Source organism: Malaya genurostris, chromosome 3 (assembly GCF_030247185.1).
Source record: "Malaya genurostris strain Urasoe2022 chromosome 3, Malgen_1.1, whole genome shotgun sequence".
Lineage (NCBI taxonomy): Eukaryota > Metazoa > Arthropoda > Insecta > Diptera > Culicidae > Malaya > Malaya genurostris.
The window spans coordinates 171,376,529-171,400,500 of record NC_080572.1 but is presented as its reverse complement, the minus strand read 5'-3'; the positions used below and the strand labels follow the sequence as shown (position 1 = coordinate 171,400,500).

Sequence of the window (23,972 nt, the reverse complement as noted above, 5' to 3'; positions counted from 1 at the left end):
TCCAACCGCTTATTTTGTGAATCGTTATGTACTTAACCGGACTGACTCAATTCGCATGAAAATAATGTCATACCTGTCGCAATAAAAACGCACTATGGGACAAATAGTTTACTTTCTTCCGTTATTCATAACTGCTACCAGTTGTGCAGCGGATTCGGTCAAAAAATAGAATTGACAAAACCTCTATAGCGCTCCTCTTCTATCACCAAATCGTCCTATGAAGCACAGGTCGTAAAAAAATCTAATTATAATCCAAGCGTTGAATATATATTTCGACAAAACCGTCGGGTTGAGCAAAATGCCTTCTGGGTCCGGAGCAGAACGGACGACGTCGCGCTGATATCCTGCTGACGAACGCAAGGGGGAAATAAGAAATGTTCGTTCCTTGCTAACAAAAAGGGGACACATCGACAGCAGTAGCAGTAGTTATTTGGAAGAAATCGTTCCAACACAGGCACTTTCGGCAGAATGCAGAAAGTTTCAAGAAGTATCACACCACAACCGGGGTCAATGAATCCCAAATCTGTCGCTATTCTGCAGAGTTCAAAAACCTCTGGACGATGCAGCGCATGCGTCGCTACTCCACGCTTTCGCTCCCTTCGCCTAAATCATCCCATCCACCCTAAAACGCAGAGAAGCCTAAACGCATATTCCCCAAATATACATAGGGAATTTTCCATTGCCGAAAATTACGAGGGGTTGAAGGGCCGGGAAAGTGCTTGCTGTTATGATCCACCAACGGAAACAACGTAGTGGGAGATGGATTTGCATGTAAATTTCGCCACACGCGCTTGTAAACAATTGCTATTCATATCAGAAAGCAGTTAACCTGCTGGATTGTTTTCTGAAAACGACAGTGATGAGAAATTGTGTCAGCAAGGCCATAAGAAGATATGAGTTTGACATAACTTAACTAAACGTTCTAAAATATGCTTAATTTTAGATTTCACATCCAAAATCGAAGTTTTGATCAGTTAAATTTGATGTGACAACAAAAACAAAAAGCACCCACAATAAAATTTCCTATTTAGTGTTGCAGTTCTATAAACTCAAAAATGTTATGTCCCGCTATAGAAAAAAACAGCATTCAAACAACAAATAACGCTGAACGTTTACCGATGTGTCTTACAAAATGATGAACTCTACAAATTATTGAATCTTTGTCTACGAAAGCCTAATTCATTTTTCACCCAATTTATGACTTCAAGTTTTTCAAGTGATGCACAAACCACTGTGTATCGGAAATTACTTCAATTTATTGAATTTATTTATTTATTTGTTTGTTTCAATAAATATCCAATGTATTTGATACAGTTTTGTCTATTCTCATTGATCTTATCAATAATTCAATTGCCTTCCAAATTTTAAAGAAGTGGTATATTAATATATTAAATTTGATTTATCCTTTGGTCTTCGATAAATTACATCGCATAGGCATATATACTAAACCTTAATCTAAATACTTTTTTGGAAACATTAAGATCGAATTTGTCATAAACTTCGTGTAAAAGACGGCAACATCCATTTAAAAAGGTTGTTTTGTCCAAATTGGCATTCAAAAGAATTGCCCGGATCGAGTGTGTCTTAGTGGAGCATAAAACTGCAGTTTTCCCAACAATTCGGCACAGTCAGTGTTGTTAACTGTAATATTAGAAAACGTTATTGATGAATCGAATAGTCGTGAGCGGTATCAACATAAAATTTAATGCATGACATTCCAGACATGCAGAGATTACTTCATAATACACCACGACACAATAATAATAAAGGGCAGCTAATTTTTTTTACATCTTCTTCCCGAAAACTTTCTATCGTTCGTTGTCCTTGAATATTTCTCAGCGATAAGTACAAATTAGCAATGATGACTTTTATCGTATCTAAGAACGTTCACTAGCAACTCTTCACACGATTGAATCAGTGGCATCAAAGAGAGACGGATATCATCGCAACAACAGAAACCCGGCATAGCTCATTTAACATAGAATAGACACCAGTGCGAGAGCGAATTTCTCTCAATGAACTGTCTATGAAAATGTCTGTGAATGTTCCACACAAGGGTTTTGAAATATTGCAACCTAGTAGGAGAATCATCAGGTTGAATCATCGATTCGATTTTCTGCGATAATTGTCAACTTGGATTCTATCTTGGGAAATTCCACACAGCAACGATCATTATCAGACTGTAAATTTTTAAGGGCTCTGAAATACTCAGGGTATGAAGTGGAGCGAAGAAATGTAGAAAAATTCTCTCACGGTTCATGCATTGAGAGACTCGAGTTCTTGTAGCATCTTCTACCGGATTAAAAATGTTGTATACAATAGAGATAGCAATATAGCAGCTTCTGTCAAATTTTCGGCAATCACCAACACTGCAAATTAGATAGATCCATTTTCAAAAGATGGCTCTGGCTGTTATGAACATTGAACAATAACAGCAGATGTCGATAGCTTCAAGAGGATAGACATCTGTCATTAATATTTAGCTTATATTGCTTCGAGTTAAAAAAAAACTTGGTTTTCTGCTGTGTAAATTACGGCAATTTGCGTGAAGTTTTAGTTTTCTGTTTTAATTGGGTAAAATGTGCAGCTGAAGCGCTTGTGAATGTTTATGGTGATAATGCTCCAACTGCTAAATCATGTAGGGAATGGTTTCGCCGTTTCAAGAATGAAGAAGATATTCCTCATTCTGGACAACCAAAAAAAAATCTAAGACAAACAGTTAGAGGCATTAGTGTCTGTACGATTAAGATCCATGGGAATGATTCAAAAGCAAGACAGTTAGATGGCTTATGAACTGAAACCGAGAGACATTGAAAGGCGATTTTTCACTTGCAAGCAGCTGATTCAAAAGCAATTCCAAGAAGAAAAATACCAAACTATGCCCGGTCAATTGGACAGACCATCGACCACAACATCAACACCAAAGCCGAATATTCATAGTTCGAGGGTCATGTTGTGCATCTAAAGGGACCAAAAGGGTGTTGTGTACCATGAGCTGCTAAAACCAGACAACACTATAACAGGCGATCGGTACAAGCTGCAATTGATGCGTTTGAACCGTGCATTACGAAAATATCAGCCGAAATACTAGCAAAGACATGATAAAGTTAGTCTCCTGCATGACAACGCTCGACCTTATGTCACAAAAGTCGTGAAAACATATTTGGAAACGCTCAAGTGGGACATTTTGCCGCACCTACCGTATTCCCCTGACATCGCTCCTTCGGATTAGTGGTTGTTTCGACGAATGCAGAACCATCTAGCAGGTCATCGGTTTACTTCTTATGGCAGAAACCGAAAATTGATTTCAAACTTGGATCACATCAAACGATGAGACATTTTTTCGAAACGAAATTCGAAAATTGCCTGAGATGTGAGAAGAAGTTTTATCTAGCGATGGACGATACTTTTATTAATCTTTGAATTCTTATTTTAAAATAAATGCATTTTGACCCCAAAAAATTCAATCGAATCGAATCGATACCAGGTCAATTTATTCGATTCATTTGAGATTTGAATTTCATCTGTCACGACATGCAGTGCAGTCTACTTTTTTAAATATGTATACTTAAACACTATAGAATTAAAAACTTCTTGAATATGCATTGAATTAAAAAAAAAAGATATGCTCCCGAGCAGGATTCAAACCTGCGTTCTCTCAAACGCTAGTAGCGTGGGATTAAACTCCGCCATCTAAGAACTATGAAGACTTACAGAAATAAACAAATTCCAAATTTCCCACCCAATGTCAATTCGCGTCGAGTCTAGACTCTTGTTCAATCATTAGGTATATGTCGTATATCTACATTTTTTTGGGTAATTTCTAAATATCATGATGTCAGATTTTATACAGTGGCCTCCTTACAAACCCGCGGAAGATCAACGTTCCAACACGAGATACTGTGGCTTGAAAGGATAGTGCAGAAATTCCAATTTCTATCATCCATTTTCTAAAGACGAGACAAGTTCCAATTTGAAGATAGTTTTTCAAATACATAGAATATATTTATCAAATCATCAAGAATTTGATTCTCTGTCATTCTCTTTTTTTTGACGAAGCTAATTAGAATTAGTTTAATAAGAAAATAAAATGAATTAAACGAATTTAAAGGAGATCAAAAGTTCATTGGAAGATGAAATACCAAATACTCTAGAAGTGTTTTTGTTATGCACGTTCATGTTCCAAAGCATGCATCTACGAACCAGCATCCAGGTGAAAATCGCTTAATAATGAAAACTAACAAACTGCATACAGCTGAAAACCAAGTATAAAATATTCTTATTTGCTGAAAAATGGTACAATAGAATAAATTTGAACGAAACTTATAAATAACAGTTCGGCTGAAAAGTTCGTATCGTTTCTATGAGAGGGCGCCACTAGAATTAAATCCATACCATTTTCAGTACCAACCTTCAAAAGATACGTGACAGCTGTCTGATTATTAGTTTGTGAGATATTGCATTTTGAGTGTAGCTGCTTTTGTTATTGTGAAAAAAATGGAAAAAAAGGAATTTCGTGTGTGAAGTGGGAATTTCGGAGTGAAGTGATGAGCCATGTTTCGTCCATTGTTATATATCGACGAAAAAAATCGGTTTTATTTCGATATAACAGCTCCAAACACTGCTCAGAATCATCAATTCGTTGTTGTTTTTGATCGATTGTGAGCTCACGCGGCACCCATTTTGCACAAAGCTTTCTCATATCCAAATATTCGTGAATAATATGTCCAACACGTTCCTTTGATATCTTTAGGGTGTCAGCTATCTCGATCAACTTCACTTTACGGTCATTGAAAATCATTTTGTGGATTTTTTTTCACGTTTTCATCGGTAACAGCCTCTTTTGGACGTCCACTGCGTTCATCGTCTTCGGTGCTCATATGACCAGTACGAAATTTTGCAAACCCGGTGCAGAGTCTGGATAACACTCATCAAGCCATTTTTTTGGTATCGGCGGCACTTTTTTCATCAAAAAGTAGTGTTTCATCAACACACGAAATTCCTTTTTTTACATTTTTTTTAACAATAACAAAAGTAGCTTCACTCAAAATGCAATATCTCACAAACTAATAATCAGACAGCTGTCAAATTTATGCACGTATCTTTTGAAGGTTGGTACTAACTGAAAATGGTATGGATTTAATTCTAGTGACGCCCTCTCATAGAAACGATACGAACTTTTCAGCCGACCTGTTAATACAAACATTCTCATTCTAACATATCGAAGATTTGGGACTGTTCTTCTGAAATGTCTGTAAAAATACGAAGTTCTTTGAATATTATTCAATAGTTCCATTGTTGTTATTCTTTTGAAAACAACCCTCGCGAACGACGTTGTGTTTACGTTGTCAAGTTCATTGTCTATACACTACAAAGTTAATTTTCTATATAAATGTATATTGTTGCTTCTTCCTTGAGAATTTAATGCGTAGAATTTTATCGATGAGACAAAGTCTTCAAACAACCTACATGTTTCTATTAAGTTCTCTTGAAATATATGTATATATGAACTGGTTAGTGACAAAAAGCCAAAATTGGCCAACAGTAACATAGGACAATTATGCGAAGAGCATATATAAAATGGGTCGAATATGCAATAGGATAGTAGTTTTCACCGAAGACAGATTTTTTTTCAATTAAAAAAGAAAGTCCGGCAACATTAACCCTAATGCATTTGAGACACTATAGTAAAATATTATAGAGTATCTTAATTGGCTAAAACACAATGCAAATAATGGAAACAATATAAAAGCGTAACGAGCTACTTATTCAATAGAATTTGGGAGGTGCTGATCTAACTGACCTACCGAAATATCAAAATATAGATTTTATATAGCGTTATTAATAACTTGGTGATGGGGTTTCAATGGACAAAAACAATACCGAAGTTGTCATCTGCATTCACATTTACTCTCACAATTTAGCATTCAACCACCTGGTTGAACATTTCCCCATACGATTGCAACTGATCTATCAAATACTTTTCAATCGATTCGAAGAACTTGCAATCGCTCGCCACCCCACGCGATGTCGATGGCGATGGCATTTCGCACGGCTGGCTGGTAGATCGCTACTCGGCACCCTAACTCAAGGAAGCCTCGAGCTTTGTTGTAGCGAAAGAGATACCAAAGCGAAAATGTTTGTTATTGTTTTAATACTGGATGAAATAAGGAGAAACGTGATAAAAGAAACTAAAATATAGCGTAAACAACAGATGGTGTGTAACATTCATCCTCCAGTAAAGTTATTTTCTTCTGAACCCTTGTGTTCTCTCTTTTCCACATCGCATTAAATTATTTCAATTTTCCTCTGAAATTCATTGGCTCTCTTTCTCATTGAAAACATATTGACAGCATAAAAAAAATGCGCAGCATGTAGTGGGACCCTTACTCAGTAGCTCCAACGCAACCGTATGTGAAGAATACACTCCATAGTATCGGTTCGGTTTCTTGTACACATCCGCTTCGGCACCACTACGATGCTGGAAGAGGTTTATGTCGGCCTGCCAGTTGCGGAACATCTTGACGGTGTTGTATATGTGTACCGGTCCAGAGCATCATCGTGACCGCGGGGAAAAGGTTGATGTTTGGAAAAAGAAAAATATCGAAAGCAACAAACAGGTTCGTTTAGTGAATAATTGTACAATTGTTACCGTTCTGCAGAGATCAATTACATAGTGAATGATAAATGTTTGCCACATGTTCTGATGTAAAATCTGTAATTGTATGCACTGAAGCTGTTTCATGGTCATTTTTGCAACACACACTTTAAAATACAATAGGGAAAATATTTTATTTGAAAAAAAAACTGATCGTTCTGCAGATGAAGTGTTTATCACTTATCACCCTGGAACTGCGGAACCGAAAGTCGGATCTGGACTAAATTAAGTCACATATCACATTTCATTTGAAAATTATGAAATAAGAGAAATCGACTTGATTCTTATTTTTAAACTTTTGATCAGATTTTTCGGTACTTTCGGAATCGGAAACCGGGAAACTATATTGTATAAGTGATTTTATCTAATCATCAGCTAACAAGCTCTGCATTTTCTAATAATTTATTAGGCCGTTTTGAGGACTTAGCCTCTTTTTACATGGCGTAACCGATTTTGACAAACTTAGATTCAAATGGATGTTCTCATGATCTTTCACAAAACTTCTGAATTTTATCTGTATACGACTTCCGGTTCCGGAATCATAAGGTGATTTGGGTAAAAAGTCCAGTTTAAAATTACTTTATCGTTTTCCTCAGAGATGGCGTGACCGATTTCAACAAACTATGATTCAAATGTTTGTCTTAAGGTAACAAAACTTCTGAATTTCAATTTCACTTTCGGTTCCGGAATTATAGATTAAAGTGTGTAAAAACTTTTATACCATCACTTAGAGAGGCGAAACAAAAAACAAAAAATTCTAAACTAACCCCAAAAGTACTCCATTCAATAGTCATTACCAGTAGACGGCCAAATAAACGGTTGCACCGGCTGTTCGGCCATCCATGGAAGTTGACCATCAATGTTAACTTCCCTCTCTGAGCAGCCTAGATAGCCGTGTAGTGTCGGTAGCGGTTTCCCAACTGCTAAGAATAACGCTACGGTCCACCTGTACCGGTGGTATAAGTCCACCAAACAGGTAAGCCGTGTGGCATCCGGCGGAATTATTTTTTACCAAGAATTGATCCACTGGTTTCCTATTCCATGTCGTAAAAGGCCACAAAAATAGGAACTCCTAAGTCAAAGTGTATTTCCGTGCCGATGGCTGAATGGCTGCAGGAGGTTAAACATTGCAGTCGTGAACGGAATATCTTGGGTTTTTCCCTTACTGGATACACGCAATGCTTAGCAATCAACTTCTTTGATCATCGATTCGGCAGGCCAGAGATTAGAAAGCTGAGTGTCTGTGGGTGTCCTCAAGGTGGTATAAGCATTAACACTCTCTTTGATTTAATGCAGCAAGCCCTGCGATCTGTTGAACAATGGTGTTGTCAGGTTTGGATTATCTGTTAATCCGGGCAAAACATCAATGGTGCTTTTCACTCATCGTAGGATAATTACAGGAGCTCGTCCGTTGCAGTTCTTTGGTTCAGGAGTCACTGTGGTCGATCAAGTTAAATACGTCGGGGTTATTCTTGACTCAAAACTGAATTGGTCTGCTCACATTGATTTCAGGATTAAAAGAGCTTGCATGGCTTTCGGCCAATGCAGACGAGCTTTTGGAAAATCATGGGGACTCAAACCCAGATATATTCATTGGATCTACACAACTATCGTTAGACCAATTTTAGCATATGGATGTCTTGTATGGTGGCAGAAAGGAGAAGTCGCGACAGTTCAGTCAAAGCTAAATCATCTCCAAAGGATGGTCCTAATGGCGATGACAGGAGCATTCACGACAACTCCGACTGCTGCTCTAGAGGCGCTACTGTGCATTAAACCACTACATGTGTTCCTAAAACAAGAAGCATTATCTTGTGCATACCGTCTTAGGGTTACAGGGCTTTGGAACAGTAACCCATTAGAATATGCTACCAGTCACACTCGCTTGTGGTCTCAAATGGTTCCGTGGGATGAGTATTTACTCGCTCCTAGTGACCTAACTCTCACATGCAGTTTTCCTTTTAAAACATTCAATGTGAGCTATCCTCTTCGTTAGGAATGATTGTCTGGTTGTCTGGAACGACAACTTGATGAACACATAGTTTGTTTTACGGACGGTTCTCTGTTGAATGGTCGTGCTGGTGCTGGTATCTACTGTCGTGAAATAGGCTGGAGCAGTCTCATTCACTTGGTAGATACTGTACTGTGTTCCAAGCAGAAATCTACGCAATTCTGTGTGGAGTACAATCGGCACTTCAGCAGAGGATCTGTGGTAAACGTATTTATTTTTGTTCCGACAGTCAGGCAGCCTTAAAAGCACTCAGTTCGAATGACTCACGGTCGAATCTAGTGATCGCATGTCGAACTCAAATTGAAGACCTCAGCATTTCAAATGCTGTTTACTTCTTATGGGTACCCGGCCATTCTGGTATTACTGGAAATGAATGGGCTGATGAGTTGGCTAGAGCTGGTGCAACGAATGATTTCGTTGGTCCTGAACCAGCTTTACCACTTTCAACTAGTTGGATAAAGCACAAGATACGTTCTTGGGCTGCATCCAAACATGCCAGCTACTGGCGCAGCTTGCAAACTTGCGCTCAGACAAAGCATTTCTACCAGATTTAGATCTGAAAATGTCAAAGTGTCTACTGCATTTCTCCAAGTATCATTGAAGTGTTCTGGTCAGAGCTCTGACTGGACATTGCAAACTCAATTATCACATGGCTACTATTCAACGTGCTGAGTATTATTCGTGTGATTTGTGTGAATGCGATTATGGTACTTCATATCATCTGATATGTAACTGTCCCGCATTGAGGCAGCTACGTATCCGGGTTTTTGGTTCTCCATACATGGTTGAGTCTGTGTATGCGGAGCTAAAATTGAAGGATATTCTCTCGTTTCTCACCCAATGTGGTAAGGAGCTATAGTCAGAAGGGTTCATCGTTCTTCATGGAGTGAATGAATCCCTTCTGTATTAACCTTAAATAGGGTTTGGCAGATTGTTTGGCATCCTCTGGGGGGTACCGAATTTACTTCTGCTCGTACATACTGCGAGTCGTTCTGCATTCTTCCGGGAATGCAGAATGGTGTCGCTTTTGTAAGATCTCTAAATCCTCTCGGGGGTTGGAGGTTTTATTAACAGCAGACTGTTCGGGACCTCGTAGAGGTTCAGAATTTCCTTCTGCTTCCACTAAATGTGATCCTCAGCAGATTGTTCAGCATCCCTTAGGGGTGCAGAATTTACTTTTGCTTTTATGTGTTTTTGTGTCGTCAATTTTTCCCATCCTCCTAGTCCAACCCTTACCATTTCCTTTCAATCCTTCCCTCTTATATATCGGGAAAATGATGCTAAAAACAAATTGATGGCAAGGCACAAATCTCCAAATATCAAGGGGAACGTGCCATTTGAGCCAATTTGTTCTGATTCCTGATTCCTGAAGTGATTTTATCTAATCATCAGCTAACAAGCTCTGCATTTTCTAATAATTTATTAGGCCGTTTTGAGGACTTAGCCTTTTTTACATGGCGTAACCGATTTTGACAAACTTAGATTCAAATGGATGTTCTCATGATCTTTCACAAAACTTCTGAATTTTATCTGTATCCGACTTCCGGTTCCGGAATCATAAGGTGATTTGGGTAAAAAGTCCAGTTTAAAATTACTTTATCGTTTTTCTCAGAGATGGCGTGACCGATTTCAACAAACTATGATTCAAATGTTTGTCTTAAGGTAACAAAACTTCTGAATTTCAATTTCACTTTCGGTTCCGGAATTATAAATTAAAGTGTGTAAAAACTTTTATACCATCACTTAGAGAGGCGAAACAAAAAACAAAAAATTCTAAACTAACCCCAAAAGTACTCCATTCAATAGTCATTACCAGTAGACGGCCAAATAAACTGATTTCGATTATCCTGGTTCCCAGTTTCCGATTCCGGAGGCTCAGGAAATAGTGGTTATATTTTCTCAAATGGATCTCATTCACTCTTCTCAGTGATGGTTTCACCAATTTTCACAAACTTAGGTTTTAATTGAAGGTCCTGTGGTCTTGTACGGGATTCCTGAATTTCATCCGGCTCCGACATCTGGTTCCGGAATTATACGGTAACAAACTAAGTCGAATGATATATAGTTATATGAGTACTTTATACTAAATTTCATTCATAGAAAAGTGATTGATACGAAATTAATGTATAGTTGAGGTGATAGTAAAGACAGGAAGATTGTTTTTTTCAAGGCTTACACGTCACTTTTCAATTGGCAAATTACAAGGGAATTTGTAAATTGATGTTTTTATTCTAGATCTTTTGTACATAATGTTATATGAAAGCATACGAAGAAAACGCGATTTACTAGTCTAGTATATGCAGAACTCACTTCAGTCTTGTCGTTTTTGTCGAAAACGTTTATTGCAACCGGTAAGATGTTTGATGGTTTCGTACGGCATGGATCATTTCGTAATTAGATGATTCGGCACGAAACTTTGAATTTGTCGGTCGATATTAATCGCAGAAACTTGTTTAACAACATTCAGTTTTGATTTAATGTATGTATTTTTTGTTGTTGAGCGTAAAATGCTTTACAAAGCAAAAGTACGAACAAAACTTCAAATTCTTCGGAGATTTTCAGAATTTTTTTATAAACTGTGAGTATAAGCAATAATTACAAATACAACAAGCAATAATTACAACTTACAAACTGTCACTGATGAAACCATCTGATATCTCTGGTAGCAGTCTATTTCACTGTTAATTTTGAAGAAAAAAAACCCGATTCGTTCCACCTAGTAGTGTAAATATTACTGTCGAACGCCTTTCCTTGACATTGGCATAGAAGCAAGAATGTTTTTGGAGGATCAAGACCTATGTTATTATTTGAAGACCGGAAGCCGGCTGCGGTCTGGTGGAAACCAATAATCCTTGAATCGAATACGAGTTTATAGAAATCGTTCTAGCTATCAATGAGAAATCATGTAAGTTTCATTTCAAAATTTTTGGGTGAGCAAAATTTAGAATTCAATAACAACCCATGGGATTATAAGACCTTTCAATTGTATCTAAGTTTGTGAGTTCCTATTTGGAGTACTTGATCACTATTTCCGGTACATCGGAACCGGAAGCTGGGGTTCGGTATTCCTGGATTCAACTATATTGCCCCCCAGTAAAGAAAATATGCACAATAGAAGGCTTATGCGGCAGGTTACTAATGAATTTTATCCGGATCCGTCTTCCGGTTTTAGAATTACAATATAATAATTATTAAGCATTTCAAAACCGCGATGTAAAAAACGTATTGAGCTCATAACTGCTCCAAATTGTAGGTCTTGTACGGTAATACCCTTACAACCTTCCTTGTTTCTATTTATGTGTCGATGAAGAAAATTATGAAATATTACTCTGTAATATGACTCGAAGCAGGCTTGCTATACAGAAACTTCTACGCAAATCGATCTAGTCTAGTCTATATTCTTTTAGTGTATATTCTTATACTAAAGCTTAAGAAAAGGTTATATTTAGTGAAAACAAATAAAATTTGGAATATCTAAAACACCATATGAAACATCACACTGATTAGAAATAACGATTGCATTCAAAAAGAAACACTTTCTTGAGCTTATAACTTTTTATTGCATGGTAAGCATTGATTTGATTTTACGTTTACAGTGTAATATTTATATGAACAAAACTTCGTCACAATCTGTCCAATAGTTATCGGGACGGCTTCCAAGCTGGAAGCGCTTCGACAAAAAATTATGGTAGTGGGAAAGCCAGGCTAGTCTCACAGTAAATAGTAAGGAACCGACAGTTGGACCGTGTCTCGTGTGGTAAAGTCGTTCAAGAAGACCAATCGAAAGATAAGCGAAGTAATGTAAGACGAGACGTATGCCAAAGCGGATATCAATCAAATCCTTGGTTCGGAATTTTTCGCCAACACGTTCCATCTGGACTTCCGGAGAAGTTCCGCAAGAAGAAAGTCGACAAATTTGCCAAGAAGAAAGTCGACCAAATTTTCCAAGAAGTGCTTGCAAGGGTAGACTTCTTTTCCCAGTCCCACGAGAATGACATTGGCCGGCCATAACATCGTATCATTAGGCGAATATTTTTGTGCCAAAGAAGGTAAACCTTCCAAAATCGCCATATCTTCATCCAATAGATAAACTCTACGCGATTATGAAGGGCAAACTTCGGAATACAGCGAAGGTCTTCAAAAATGACAAGGATTTACAGAAAAGAGAATGAAAGTGTGCAAGAGCGGACAAGATTGTACAAGCTTTGATGGGAAGTTTTAGGTCTAAGGTTCAGACTTTTAGAATAAGTGAGAAGGTTTAATGAACCAACTTTGTACAAGCATAGCTAACAAGTGTTCGTTGTAAATTTCAAAAATATCCGACCCAGAATGAATTTTTTGTTTGTCTATACAAGTTATTTGTAACCTGATTTTAATACACTTTGCAAGCAAAGCAATATCTTGGCATTACATTACTTTTGTGGAATTTGACCTTTCTATTTCAAAAGACTTCGCAGCCGATTCTTAACGTTCAAAATCATTGCATGGCTAGTACTACGATCCTACTGACACTAAGAATCCTTCCTGGTCGGGGCTCGACAACTGGCTTGTAAGACCAGCGCCGTATACATTGAACCGCTAACCTCGGGCCAATAAGCAGAAATTTTGCACAAGTTTTATTTAATTGTTAAACGTCGAGACAAATATGAGCTAATAATTGAACCAAAAATATCAAAACTCTGACATACCTAGAAAATTCTTCGGATAAACTAAAATAAATGTTGAGAATACTGTTGGATAAGTTAGTCTGTTTCAAATATTATTGAAGTAGTGATTCAAGTTTTCTTCACAGATCTGGAAATTTTATAATGCGTTGATGGTCATGTTCTCACGATCTTTTACCCTAACTGTCCATCAATCCTTACAGTTAGTAGATTTGATCATGGACTTAAAGCATAAAAAATCAACCTTCGGATCCTTTATTATCTGATGGCATACAGCTAACGGTAACAACCATTTACATTACAAAAGTACTAAAACACATCCTGCCATTTTCTATGCTGTTTCATGGAAAAAAGTTGGTGTCTCTTCTTCGAACTAGCAACATGCTAGTTTTTTTTTTCATCTGACTTTTTTCCACTTTAATCATTTCTATATGCAATGTGTGTGTTTACACTACCTACAAAGAATGCGTGGTGAGCTAGTGGAAAAAGTTGGTAAAGTGCCATGAACGAAGGAAAAATAATACAGTGCTGTGTGTACACGAGCGGAAAGTGAGTCGTAGATATACGATGCACGATACGCTCATAGAAGAACAGCACATAGTAGAATAGACCAAGTAGGAAGAGAGCGAAAGACAAACGTAAAATTGAAGATAAAGAACTAATGCGAACAGTTTTTTCTACTTGAAACGATTTTTTGGACTTTGGAGGTGATAGTGGGAAGTAGTGATATTTAAACTTAAACAATTTACAGTCATATTTCTGCTTACCTTATCACCCGTCCCAGTACTGATAAGCCTTGGTCTTATCTCACGAGCTTCCTAAGATTTTATCCAATGTAGACCACACTTTCACCTTCGACTTTATTTCTTTGTTGCACGCAAAAGCTCGGCTAATTTCACAGCTATTTTCACGTCAGCTATTGTAAGTGTACAGCACTTCTGCTATCTCATAGTTCATAAAGATACAATCTCGTTTTCATTGACCAAATAATAGATACGAAACATTTAACTCCCAATTAAATATTTTAAAAAATCAATTATGTTATTCGATTCAGCTACTAGCTTCTATTTATGACTTCTAAATATATGCACATCGACATCTGCACCATCGAGGAAGGGATATGGACTGTAACAACGAACCTAAAAACTGTTCACTCAAAGCCGATCCCTTTTCCCTCGCGCTCTACCGTGTTCCTTTTTTGTCGATACTCCTTCTTTGCCGTATTTATGATCATAGTCCTCCCTCCTTACACACACATGCACGTACAACACACAACAATTATAATAGCAATAGCAAAATAACCTGCGAACTATCGGTAGCTAACCCGCGAAAACCCAAGATGTCTATCCAACTCTAAACGAAAATTTACACTAACTCGGTTGTGGCCTCTGTCCCGGTTTCGTACCTCGATTCGTCCGAATCGAGAACCGCTTTTCACCGTTTCTCATTTCTATTTGCTTTACTTTCTCCCAACATGCGACTGTATCGGTTAAACATGGCCACCACACGCACACGCGCTCACTTTGTTTTGGTTCAATCTCCTCCAGAGTAAAAGTATACCCTTATACCTCCTAATGAAAGCTTGACTGAAAGCTTTTACGGCTTTGTTAGCTGCAATTATCAAGTTAACGTCAAACGTCATCTTAGGTGTTCAAATAATAATTAGACAATGTTATGACTTAGTCCGCAATCGTTCTAATATATGACATTTTCAACTTACAAACATTCCTTGCAATGCAAATCTGATGACAATAAAACTTTTTGGCTCTTTCACATACTTGAAAGCTTACAACGTTATTAGCGTTTCAAGTCGTAACGTTCAACCTTTGTTGTAACGCAAAATCTTTTCTTAGACATTCATTTAGCTTTTCCAATATAAATCTAACCACACTCTGAAAAATGTACATTTTTGAAAACCGGAATGTTAACAAAAACGCTCATGGCTACAAAGTAAAGCCAACAGTGGCAACCAACTGCAACATTAGTAAAAAAAAGCAACTACACATAAAAGTGCATAAACATCGAACCATAAAATTCACCTGTGCGATATACTTTACCTATAGATAAAAACTTTCTGATAGTAGTGCAACAGCGAAAAGAAAAAGGCGGGTGGTTGATTTTAGAGACATAGCTGGATGACGCGAATACGAATCAGAACTGCCACGCTTCTTTATGTCGTTTTCGCTTGAGAAAACTGAAACTGACCCAGGATAGTTTCATCAAACAAACACTTTTCACGAAACTGTGTTGGGTTCGCACTTAGCAACGGGGGTTTGAACAAACCTGATATAAATACCAGGTTCGAAACTGACTCTATTTTCAGTTCAACAACGTTGGAACAAGGTTCGAAACTAGCTTCAAACAAACGGTTTGACAGCAGTTAAGGTGGAAACTGGGTTAGGTTTGGCATCAAGCGAAGACGACATTAGACTTCCGAATACCGATAATGGCACTAATTAGTTGATTGATTGAGGGGATTGGAGGGGAGTGTACAAATGAACGCAACATAGTTAGAGTAGAAGTTTTTCTAGAACCCAAGGTTTCTGTTTGATTTTTTTTAATTTTTTTTTATTTTTGGTGGTTATTCAAAGTGAAACTACGATTTTTCACGAAAAAACCGCCATTTTGCTGCTGTTAAAAATCGTAATCTCTTTTATCAACACAAGTTTTTGAAATATTATGTTATTTAGTCCGAAATTGATATGAAATAAATATTTAGTTTTAAATAGCAAATGACTGAAATTTAATTAAGTCAACAAATAAAATCTTCTTTACTTCCGTATCAAATTACATTCATGCAAATAATTTCTAAAATTACCCAGCAGCAAATCCGACATCTCAATCCCATCTAGGTTGTGAAGAAATATCTTCGTCGACTTCGAACTTAACCGTAATTGGTTCCTCCTCTTCATCCTCGATGTTTTGTTCATTATCTCCTATTGGATCAGCCTGATCGAACTTTCGATGGTGCATATATTTAGTATGCTGTGTTAAATAGTTTTGTTGCTCAAACGTACGTGTGCAGAAGGCACATTCGAACATTTTCTTGGGAGAGGGAGGCTTTTTCGAAACTTCGGAGGGATGATATTTTCCTTTGTGGATAAGTTTCCCTATTTCATTGTCAAATCGAGCATTACAGAATTCACATTTAAACGACAACATTTCGTAGTGTGATTTGATATGAAAGTTCAGCGAAGGACGATGTTTAAAAGATTTCGGACAATACGGACATTGAAAAGGTCCGTAAACAAGCGTGATATCACTAGTCTTTCTAACTGGAGGGGTCGGTGATAGTCCATGCATTTGCTGACGGTGGATTCTTAATGATTTAGTTTTAGCATAATTTGCACCACATTGATCACAGGAATATCTCATATCCCCATTATGCGACGCTATGTGACCTTCCAAATGATTTTTTCGTTTGAATGACGCAGGACAAATTGTGCATTGAAATGGCCGCCCAGCATCGGAGTGTTGGTGTTTGACGTGAATTCTCAGCAAGTCTTCGGTTCTGCATCTTTTTTTGCACAAATGACATGACACTGCCTTTATCGTTACATCGGTATCATCATTTTGGCATATAGTTTCAGATTCAGCTGTAGATGACTCACCCTCGAGTAAATCTGGATTACCATTTGAGATTTGTGACTCAACTAAACCGTATTCTTCTTCTTGAGTTTCGTGTTCATCAACTGCATCTACAGAAGCCGTTTCGTATTTCTCGCATGGTTTAGTTTCAAATTTCATTGCATAGCTTTCCCGAATTATAGTATCATACCGTAAGCTACGTTGTCTGAACTGTTGAAAGTCTTCCAAGGCTACCGCACATCTCCAGCATATTGAAACAGCCGGATTGTCATTGGGGTCAATAAATATACCTGTGCATTGAGGTATCAAGTTCAGAAGCAATCGATCTGAGTCAGCACCATTGGGCAGAAGTGACACCAGATTTCTTATAGAAAAACACAAGCGACAGTAGCTGCCGGGATCTTCGCTGGGACTGAAAGATATAATGTATGTCATTACTCTCAATGAATTAAAAGCTTCGTTCAAATATTATTAGGCTTGAAAGATTTATTCGGCTTTGATATTTTTAGACTTGAGAAAAGTTTTGCTAGTATTAGCATTATATGTTAGACAAATGCCTTTCATCTCAGCTCTCATATTCTCAAACAATAAGTTGGAACGAGATCGATTGTCCTCGCTCGGTCCATTGAACCATCCTAAAATAACCCTATATCGCCTGGATATGAAAACTTGTAATATGCTATAAGATTTTAAAATATGCTTCCCCGTCCGTCGTCCTGTTTAGATTTTGAGCATTTTAACACCAAAATATATATTTTCTTACCATGAAACGAAATACATATAGTATTTCATTGTTCGATAGTTTTTAGTAAATGTTCCTCTACATCAGTGATTACCAAATTGCTCCCTACAGGCCTAAGGCATCTCACTGTTTTCAATTATCATAAACAAGTTAAATTTTCTTCGTAAATAAATCAATTTGTAATTATTGTAGTAAAAAATTCTAATACGGTTCTTGTTGAGCACAAATAAGTCCTATTGATCAAATTGTCGGAGAATTATATTAAAATGCTAGGTCTTAATATAAATATTTCCAAAAATAAGAACAAACCCACGAATACACTAGTTTACTTACACATTATTCACTTCAATTTCCATTTCATGAAAACTAAATTCAAAATAAAAATTGAATTGTTGATGAACATTCAATTGATTCAATCCGCACTTTACTCTTCTGCATTCGAATACATTTGACAACTAACTACTGACTACCAGCGATGCCAAATTGTTGTAGTGTCATTTCCGTAGATTGTCATTTTCTTCGGAAACTCCAGCGGTGCATAGCAGGGAACAAACTTTTTTTTGTTCGCCAGACCAACAGTTTCCGTAGTTTTTCGTTCGAAAATATCAACATCCGTAGAAATATTCCTATTTCCGTAGATTTTATCTACGGATCCATACATCCGTAAAAAATTTCGAATCCGTGGATTTTCGGAGATTTCCGTAGATCTGACATCGCTGCTGACTACGACATAACGTTACTGAACATACATCATCGGCCCCTGTTTGTCTTTATGCGTTACGAAGCGAAATTCAGAAAAATAAGATGCGTTATGCTGCATAACAATGTCTCCCCGCATGATCAGAATAGAACCAGTGCATATTTGAATAGGCCACCTAACTTGCGCATTTTCACCGCACACTCGTTGATTTACAGGAAATGAACGTTGATTTCGATTATTTATTTCTTATCCTGGCAGTTTGAACTAAAATGTTATTGATTTAAATAATACAACTGTTGAATTTCTTTACCTGTAGTTTTTTCATGCTTTCAGTTGACTGAAACTGAAGACAGCAAAGCGCAAAGCACAAATCATCTTCATTGTAACACTAGCATTAGGTTCATCAGCAAACTGTAGCAAAAATAATTCATTGAAGCGTTTCATGTTCCAAATTTGAAACAATCTAGTTAAAAGAAATAGCTAATATTTTACTAGTTTTGCGATCATGGGCTTTTCCGTGGGTATAAAAAATAATCACCAAAAAGGTACATGCATGATGTTAGCAGATTTTTTTCTAAGAAATTTCGATGGTGATTTTGCAGATTACTCGGCCTACAATCAACGGCTTGTAATATATTTGTAGACAATATTTTTTCTTCGATTCTATGAAACTATATGATTAAAAAATAGGTATAAAAAGTATGTAATAACTTTATAATAGCGACGAAAAAAATTTAAGCGCAAGAAACAATTCTTATCCATTGAACCAATAGTTAACAGACCACAATCTTATTTACAAGCTTTTTTTTACCATTGATAAAATAATTTTTCTACCATTGGATCTCGTTGTCACCCTTTTTCTAGCAGGAGAGGAGCTTTCATTTTTATCTTGCGATGATTGAGGGGCACTTTGTTTGTGGCTCGTCTCGACATCCATTGCCGTATCGGTTGTATCGTTGTTGGTTTCCGTTTTTTCTTCGTTTTCCTTGGGTTCGTTGTTAGTTGCTGTAGACGCGCCTTGTTGTACATTAATTTGCCTTGCTGGTTTGTTTGATGGTGTAACAGGAGTACTGCGTTCACTAGGTTCCGTTGTTGGGCGGTTGTCCTTGTTTTTGTTTGCCCTTTTCGCTGTTTCAGTGTAAGGTTTGTGTGTAGGTTGTTCACAAAACTGACATGTAACCAGTTGATTTTCATACGTAATCAGCGTTTTACACGGATGTATCCCGTCATGATCACAAATGATGTAAGATGGAATTGCTTTACGTAGTTGCATACGTACCACTCGCACGCCATTCCGGATACCTGGAAAAAGCAAATGCAATTGCATCTCTTTCACGTTTGAACATAATGTACACACAGTTAGACGCCTTGTTAAATTGTTTAGATGCATTCGTTCCTTAAGCAAGATTTCAATTTAGGTTGCTGTTGGTCTAACTTTGCAGCGCTTGAAATCAATACAAATTGAATTTGGTCTTGTAGGCCAAGTTTCAGGCTTTGTTAAATCGTATTTGCCCATTTCGTACACTCTATTGTACACTACACTGTATTGTCTTTGTTTTTATCCTCTCGACTGTAAGCAATTTTCGACTGTGTCGGATGAGATGCGAGCACGAACTGAAATATAATTTGTTACTATACCGCTTATATGAATTATAATTTGCTGATATACCAACTATAAATTAACATAATTTATTACTATACCAACAAGTGTATGTTTAACCTATTCAAAGAGACACTGTCTGACAGCGGTTTACAGAGAAAAAATATTTCTTTATGTTTTGTTTATACATGCAAATAGCTTCAATCCTAGACTCAGATAGCTCCGTATCAATGCAATGTTTTCATTCAATGGCTTATTTTTTAGTTTCATATATTCAAATAACATTGTTGAATCTTTACAATACACCAGTTTGTATTCAACGTCCTATTATAAACCAACTATATTCCAACCTTCGATCCTCACAACTCTTCGGTAATTAAAGCTTCTGGACAACGAATAGACCGACAATAATTTTGATCCATTGATTACCTTTGTAAACGCATTGAGTCAATTAAGTTTTGCGTGAATCGTGTTCATGCTAAAACGAGCACGTTTTTTACTGAAACTTTCCTGATTTTTTTAGGTATATGTGATTTCTGTACATCATAACGACAGTCTGGCAGGTGCTTTCAAATGATTATGTCGTTCTGAATTTAGTGATTATTGAGTGTTTTCGATTGCGTGGGAAAAAATTATTATTTCTTCTCGAAAATAAATTGTACTGTTATTGTTTTTGACTTAAATATTCGTCAATATACTCATTAAAGTATCTTGAGATTTGGCGCTCTACTGTATTAGTTCTATATTGTTGTGTGAAACTTTACAGTCCGGATTTTAGTTTGGTCACTTCATCGCGACTTGGTACGAAAACTAATGCATATTTTTCCAAATGACAAACTGGGAGTCGTAGCTGAAGGCTGAAGCTACAAAAGGGTATAGATAACTCGGGTAAAAACCTAGTTGAAATCAGTGTTTTTTTTTCAATTTTCAAAAAAGTATCCGATTTGGTACCATAGGGTGTTCGGTTTAGCCTCGCGATTTCTGAAGTGCATATTTTTCCAAATTGCAAATTGAGGATTGTATTGGGTATTCTTTTTTAATTCCAAAAATTGTCCGGTTTAACCCCGGTCTCCTCTACTAGTTCGACTTTGGCATGGTACCATTCAAGTGGGCTATAGATGGTAGTATCGTCAAATTAAAAATCAACTCATTTTAGGTATTTCACAAAACTAGTTTTATGTATGTGTGTATTTATTGGATAACAGTTTCACTCAGAGCAAATTCCGATGGTTTCGAAGTACACTTATGACACATTTGCTGTGGGTTATATGATTTATTACATTTTAGCAGACCCTGTCAGCTTGGAGCGAAGTCAATCTTCAGTTCAGCAACGCCATCGCACGGCATCACATTCAACATATCATGTCAACTGTATGGGTGCGCAACCCTGCTATTTTGGCGCGCACGAATTTGACACTTCTATGTATAAGATTCGATGCGGGCTCGTCTGGGGGCGACATGCTCGCGAAAAAAGGATGTTGCCAATGATTTGTTCGGGAAATGTGAGAGCTGGATATCTTGTTAATATGATGTCTTTGATTTTAGTTAGGTGTAATTTGCATTGAGGAAAACTTCATTGCCGCCATTTTCATGTTCTAGGAAGTAGAATTGACTTTTATCTTTCATTTCCAGAACACCTGCGCAAGTTTTGGCGCAATGAAGCGGATTTATACCATGATGACAATTGATTACAAAAATTAGTTTTCATAAATGACTGCAAAAACCGCAAATTTTTACATGCAGAGAAAGACTTTCGGAATCTTCCGAAAACCACATGACACATGATCAAGCAAAATATTAACAAAATGAACGCGTATGCACGTAATGCATAAGAACGCAGGTTCGAGTCTTATCTCTGAGCGTATCTTTTTCCAAAAAATCATCTTTTCTATGAGATTCTTCATTCATTTGGCTTCTTCAATATATGTATCCACTCAGTCATTGCAAAACTGATCTTATAGTTGTTTTAAAGTCATTATAAACCAAACACTGTTTATAATGCAACACTGATGACTGTTACAAGTATTTATTAAAATTAGAAATGACACTTCGGATTGTCTCTAGTGATGAAAAATTACTTTTTTTCAAGAATCCTAAACGCAAAAAATCGTGGGTGAGTCCCAGTGAATGATTAAATTATCATCCTTTTTAAAACATTCAAGGATGGGTTCGAGACAAGGGGAGGACGCTTAGAACAATGTGCCAATCACACATTAACACAATACGTTGGTGCATTTATCAATATTGGCGCTTTCGTTTTCATACAGTTGCACAGTTGCGGCGCACAAAGGGCTCAGTTTTGACAAGTAGCTGTTTCATGGGGCACAGCGTGGCACACTTAGTTTCACGGTATATCACGTGTTTTTTAGAGGCACAATATAGTTTGTGTTAAGCGACTCTCCCCTTGGTTCGAGACTACTTTTTTTCAAAACATTCAAACGGTTACTGCGGTTGATGCTGCAATAATAAATTGATAGGTCACAAACATAACATTGATGTGTAAATAAACATGTGAAAATTTAAGAATAATAAATAATGTCCTATATAGATAGGAATTCTGATATAATCTGGTGGTACTTTGAAAATGTGTATACACACTTAAAACAGATTCTTGAGCTCGGCATAATGAAATACCGAATTAGATCGGCAACACGACATTTTAGTGATTGTTCAGTAATTCATATGCTCTTTTCCAAAATTCGTTAATGTATGATTCTGATATTTCGGTAAAGCGGGTTTTTTTGCCGAAAAGTATTGGAAAAATATTATGCTGAACTTGCCAGTAAAAAACAAATATACCGAAATCAGCAAATATGATTGCCGAGATTTCGAACAGTGTGTTAGCTTTTACTGAAACTCGGTGAAACACTTGTCATTTAAGGACTATTCACACATATCCGGTCCGGTTCAGTGCCGGCACGACACCGTGCACGGATACTTATATTATTTCATTCGTTCTCTATGCGCGCATTCACACCTATCCGGAACCGTGCCGTTTCAGTGCAGCTCGCCGTCAGTGTAGCGTCCGTCCGGCAAACTCAAATTCGTCGTCACCGATATTTTTTTTATTTTCACTAAAGTCGGTATGTCACTGCATTTGCTGTGCCGGAACGGAAACAGAACGGAGGGTTCCGACAAAAAAAGAACACTGACGGCTCACTGAAGGTACTTTCACTGAACCGTCAGGGAACTGAAATGTGTGAATAGTCCTTTAATGTCTTGTCGAATGTGCAAAACACCACGTAGCCATTGCTGGTGGAACGAGAATATAATATATATTGGATGAAGGTATGAGATTCTTATATTTATTGAGAAGATAAGTGAAATAAAAAATTCTGCTGTTCATATATACTTACAAAAGTCTTCTTATTTCCAGGATTTTATTTGAGGTTTGTTTTGCTTTTTTGTATACGGCATTAAATTGGGCATCAATAAAACACCCTTTTTCCCCAATTTTAGCTTTTGTGATATTTATTTCATACAATACTAAAAAGAAAAATCCATTCTACGTTCGATTACTGATGACTCGGCATTTCATTATTCGATCATAATCGCTTTTGCCGAGCTAACAGCAAAATTGAAGTTCGGCAATAATTGACAGTTAACAAATTTGGTATTGCCGAGATTCTCAGTAATTATTATTTGCCGAGATGATTACCGATCTCTCGGCTGTGCACATCGAGATTCAGCAATAAAATTTAAGTGTGTACTGTGTAGTAAAAATCGACTATTCATACGAAGCCCTTAAATGATCATTAAAAGTGTGATAACTGCAAAATTATTGTCATTTTTATGAGCGTGTGAGGTCAATAATGATTCATTCTCCATACAAATTTGGAATGCCATTATTTAAAATGACATTAATATTTCTCGTGTAAGCCCGAATAAAAAATATTGCAGAAAAACAATATGATTTGTTGTTACAAAACCTTCCACATGAAAAATGATAATGCTACTTATTGGAGGATTGATCTTTTGTGATCAATTGTCCAATATGTGAAAAATCGAA

At 37.0% G+C, this 23,972-nt stretch overlaps 1 protein-coding gene across 3 annotated transcripts in view; it reads right to left on the bottom strand.

The window, feature by feature from the left end:
* Positions 1-18,112, bottom strand: part of LOC131434532 (protein wech) — a 54,465-nt gene extending 36,353 nt beyond the window's left edge. For 2 of the 3 annotated variants that reach the window (XM_058601287.1, XM_058601289.1), the window contains exons 1-2: positions 17,997-18,112; positions 14,101-17,333 (exon numbers count right to left, since the gene is read on the bottom strand). The gene's annotated coding sequence lies outside the window, so the exon portion shown is untranslated. Of the gene's footprint in view, positions 1-6,390; positions 6,521-14,100; positions 17,334-17,996 lie in introns of all 3 variants that reach the window. The other variant, XM_058601288.1, reaches the window with a different exon arrangement.
* Positions 18,113-23,972: the final 5,860 nt, after the last annotated feature.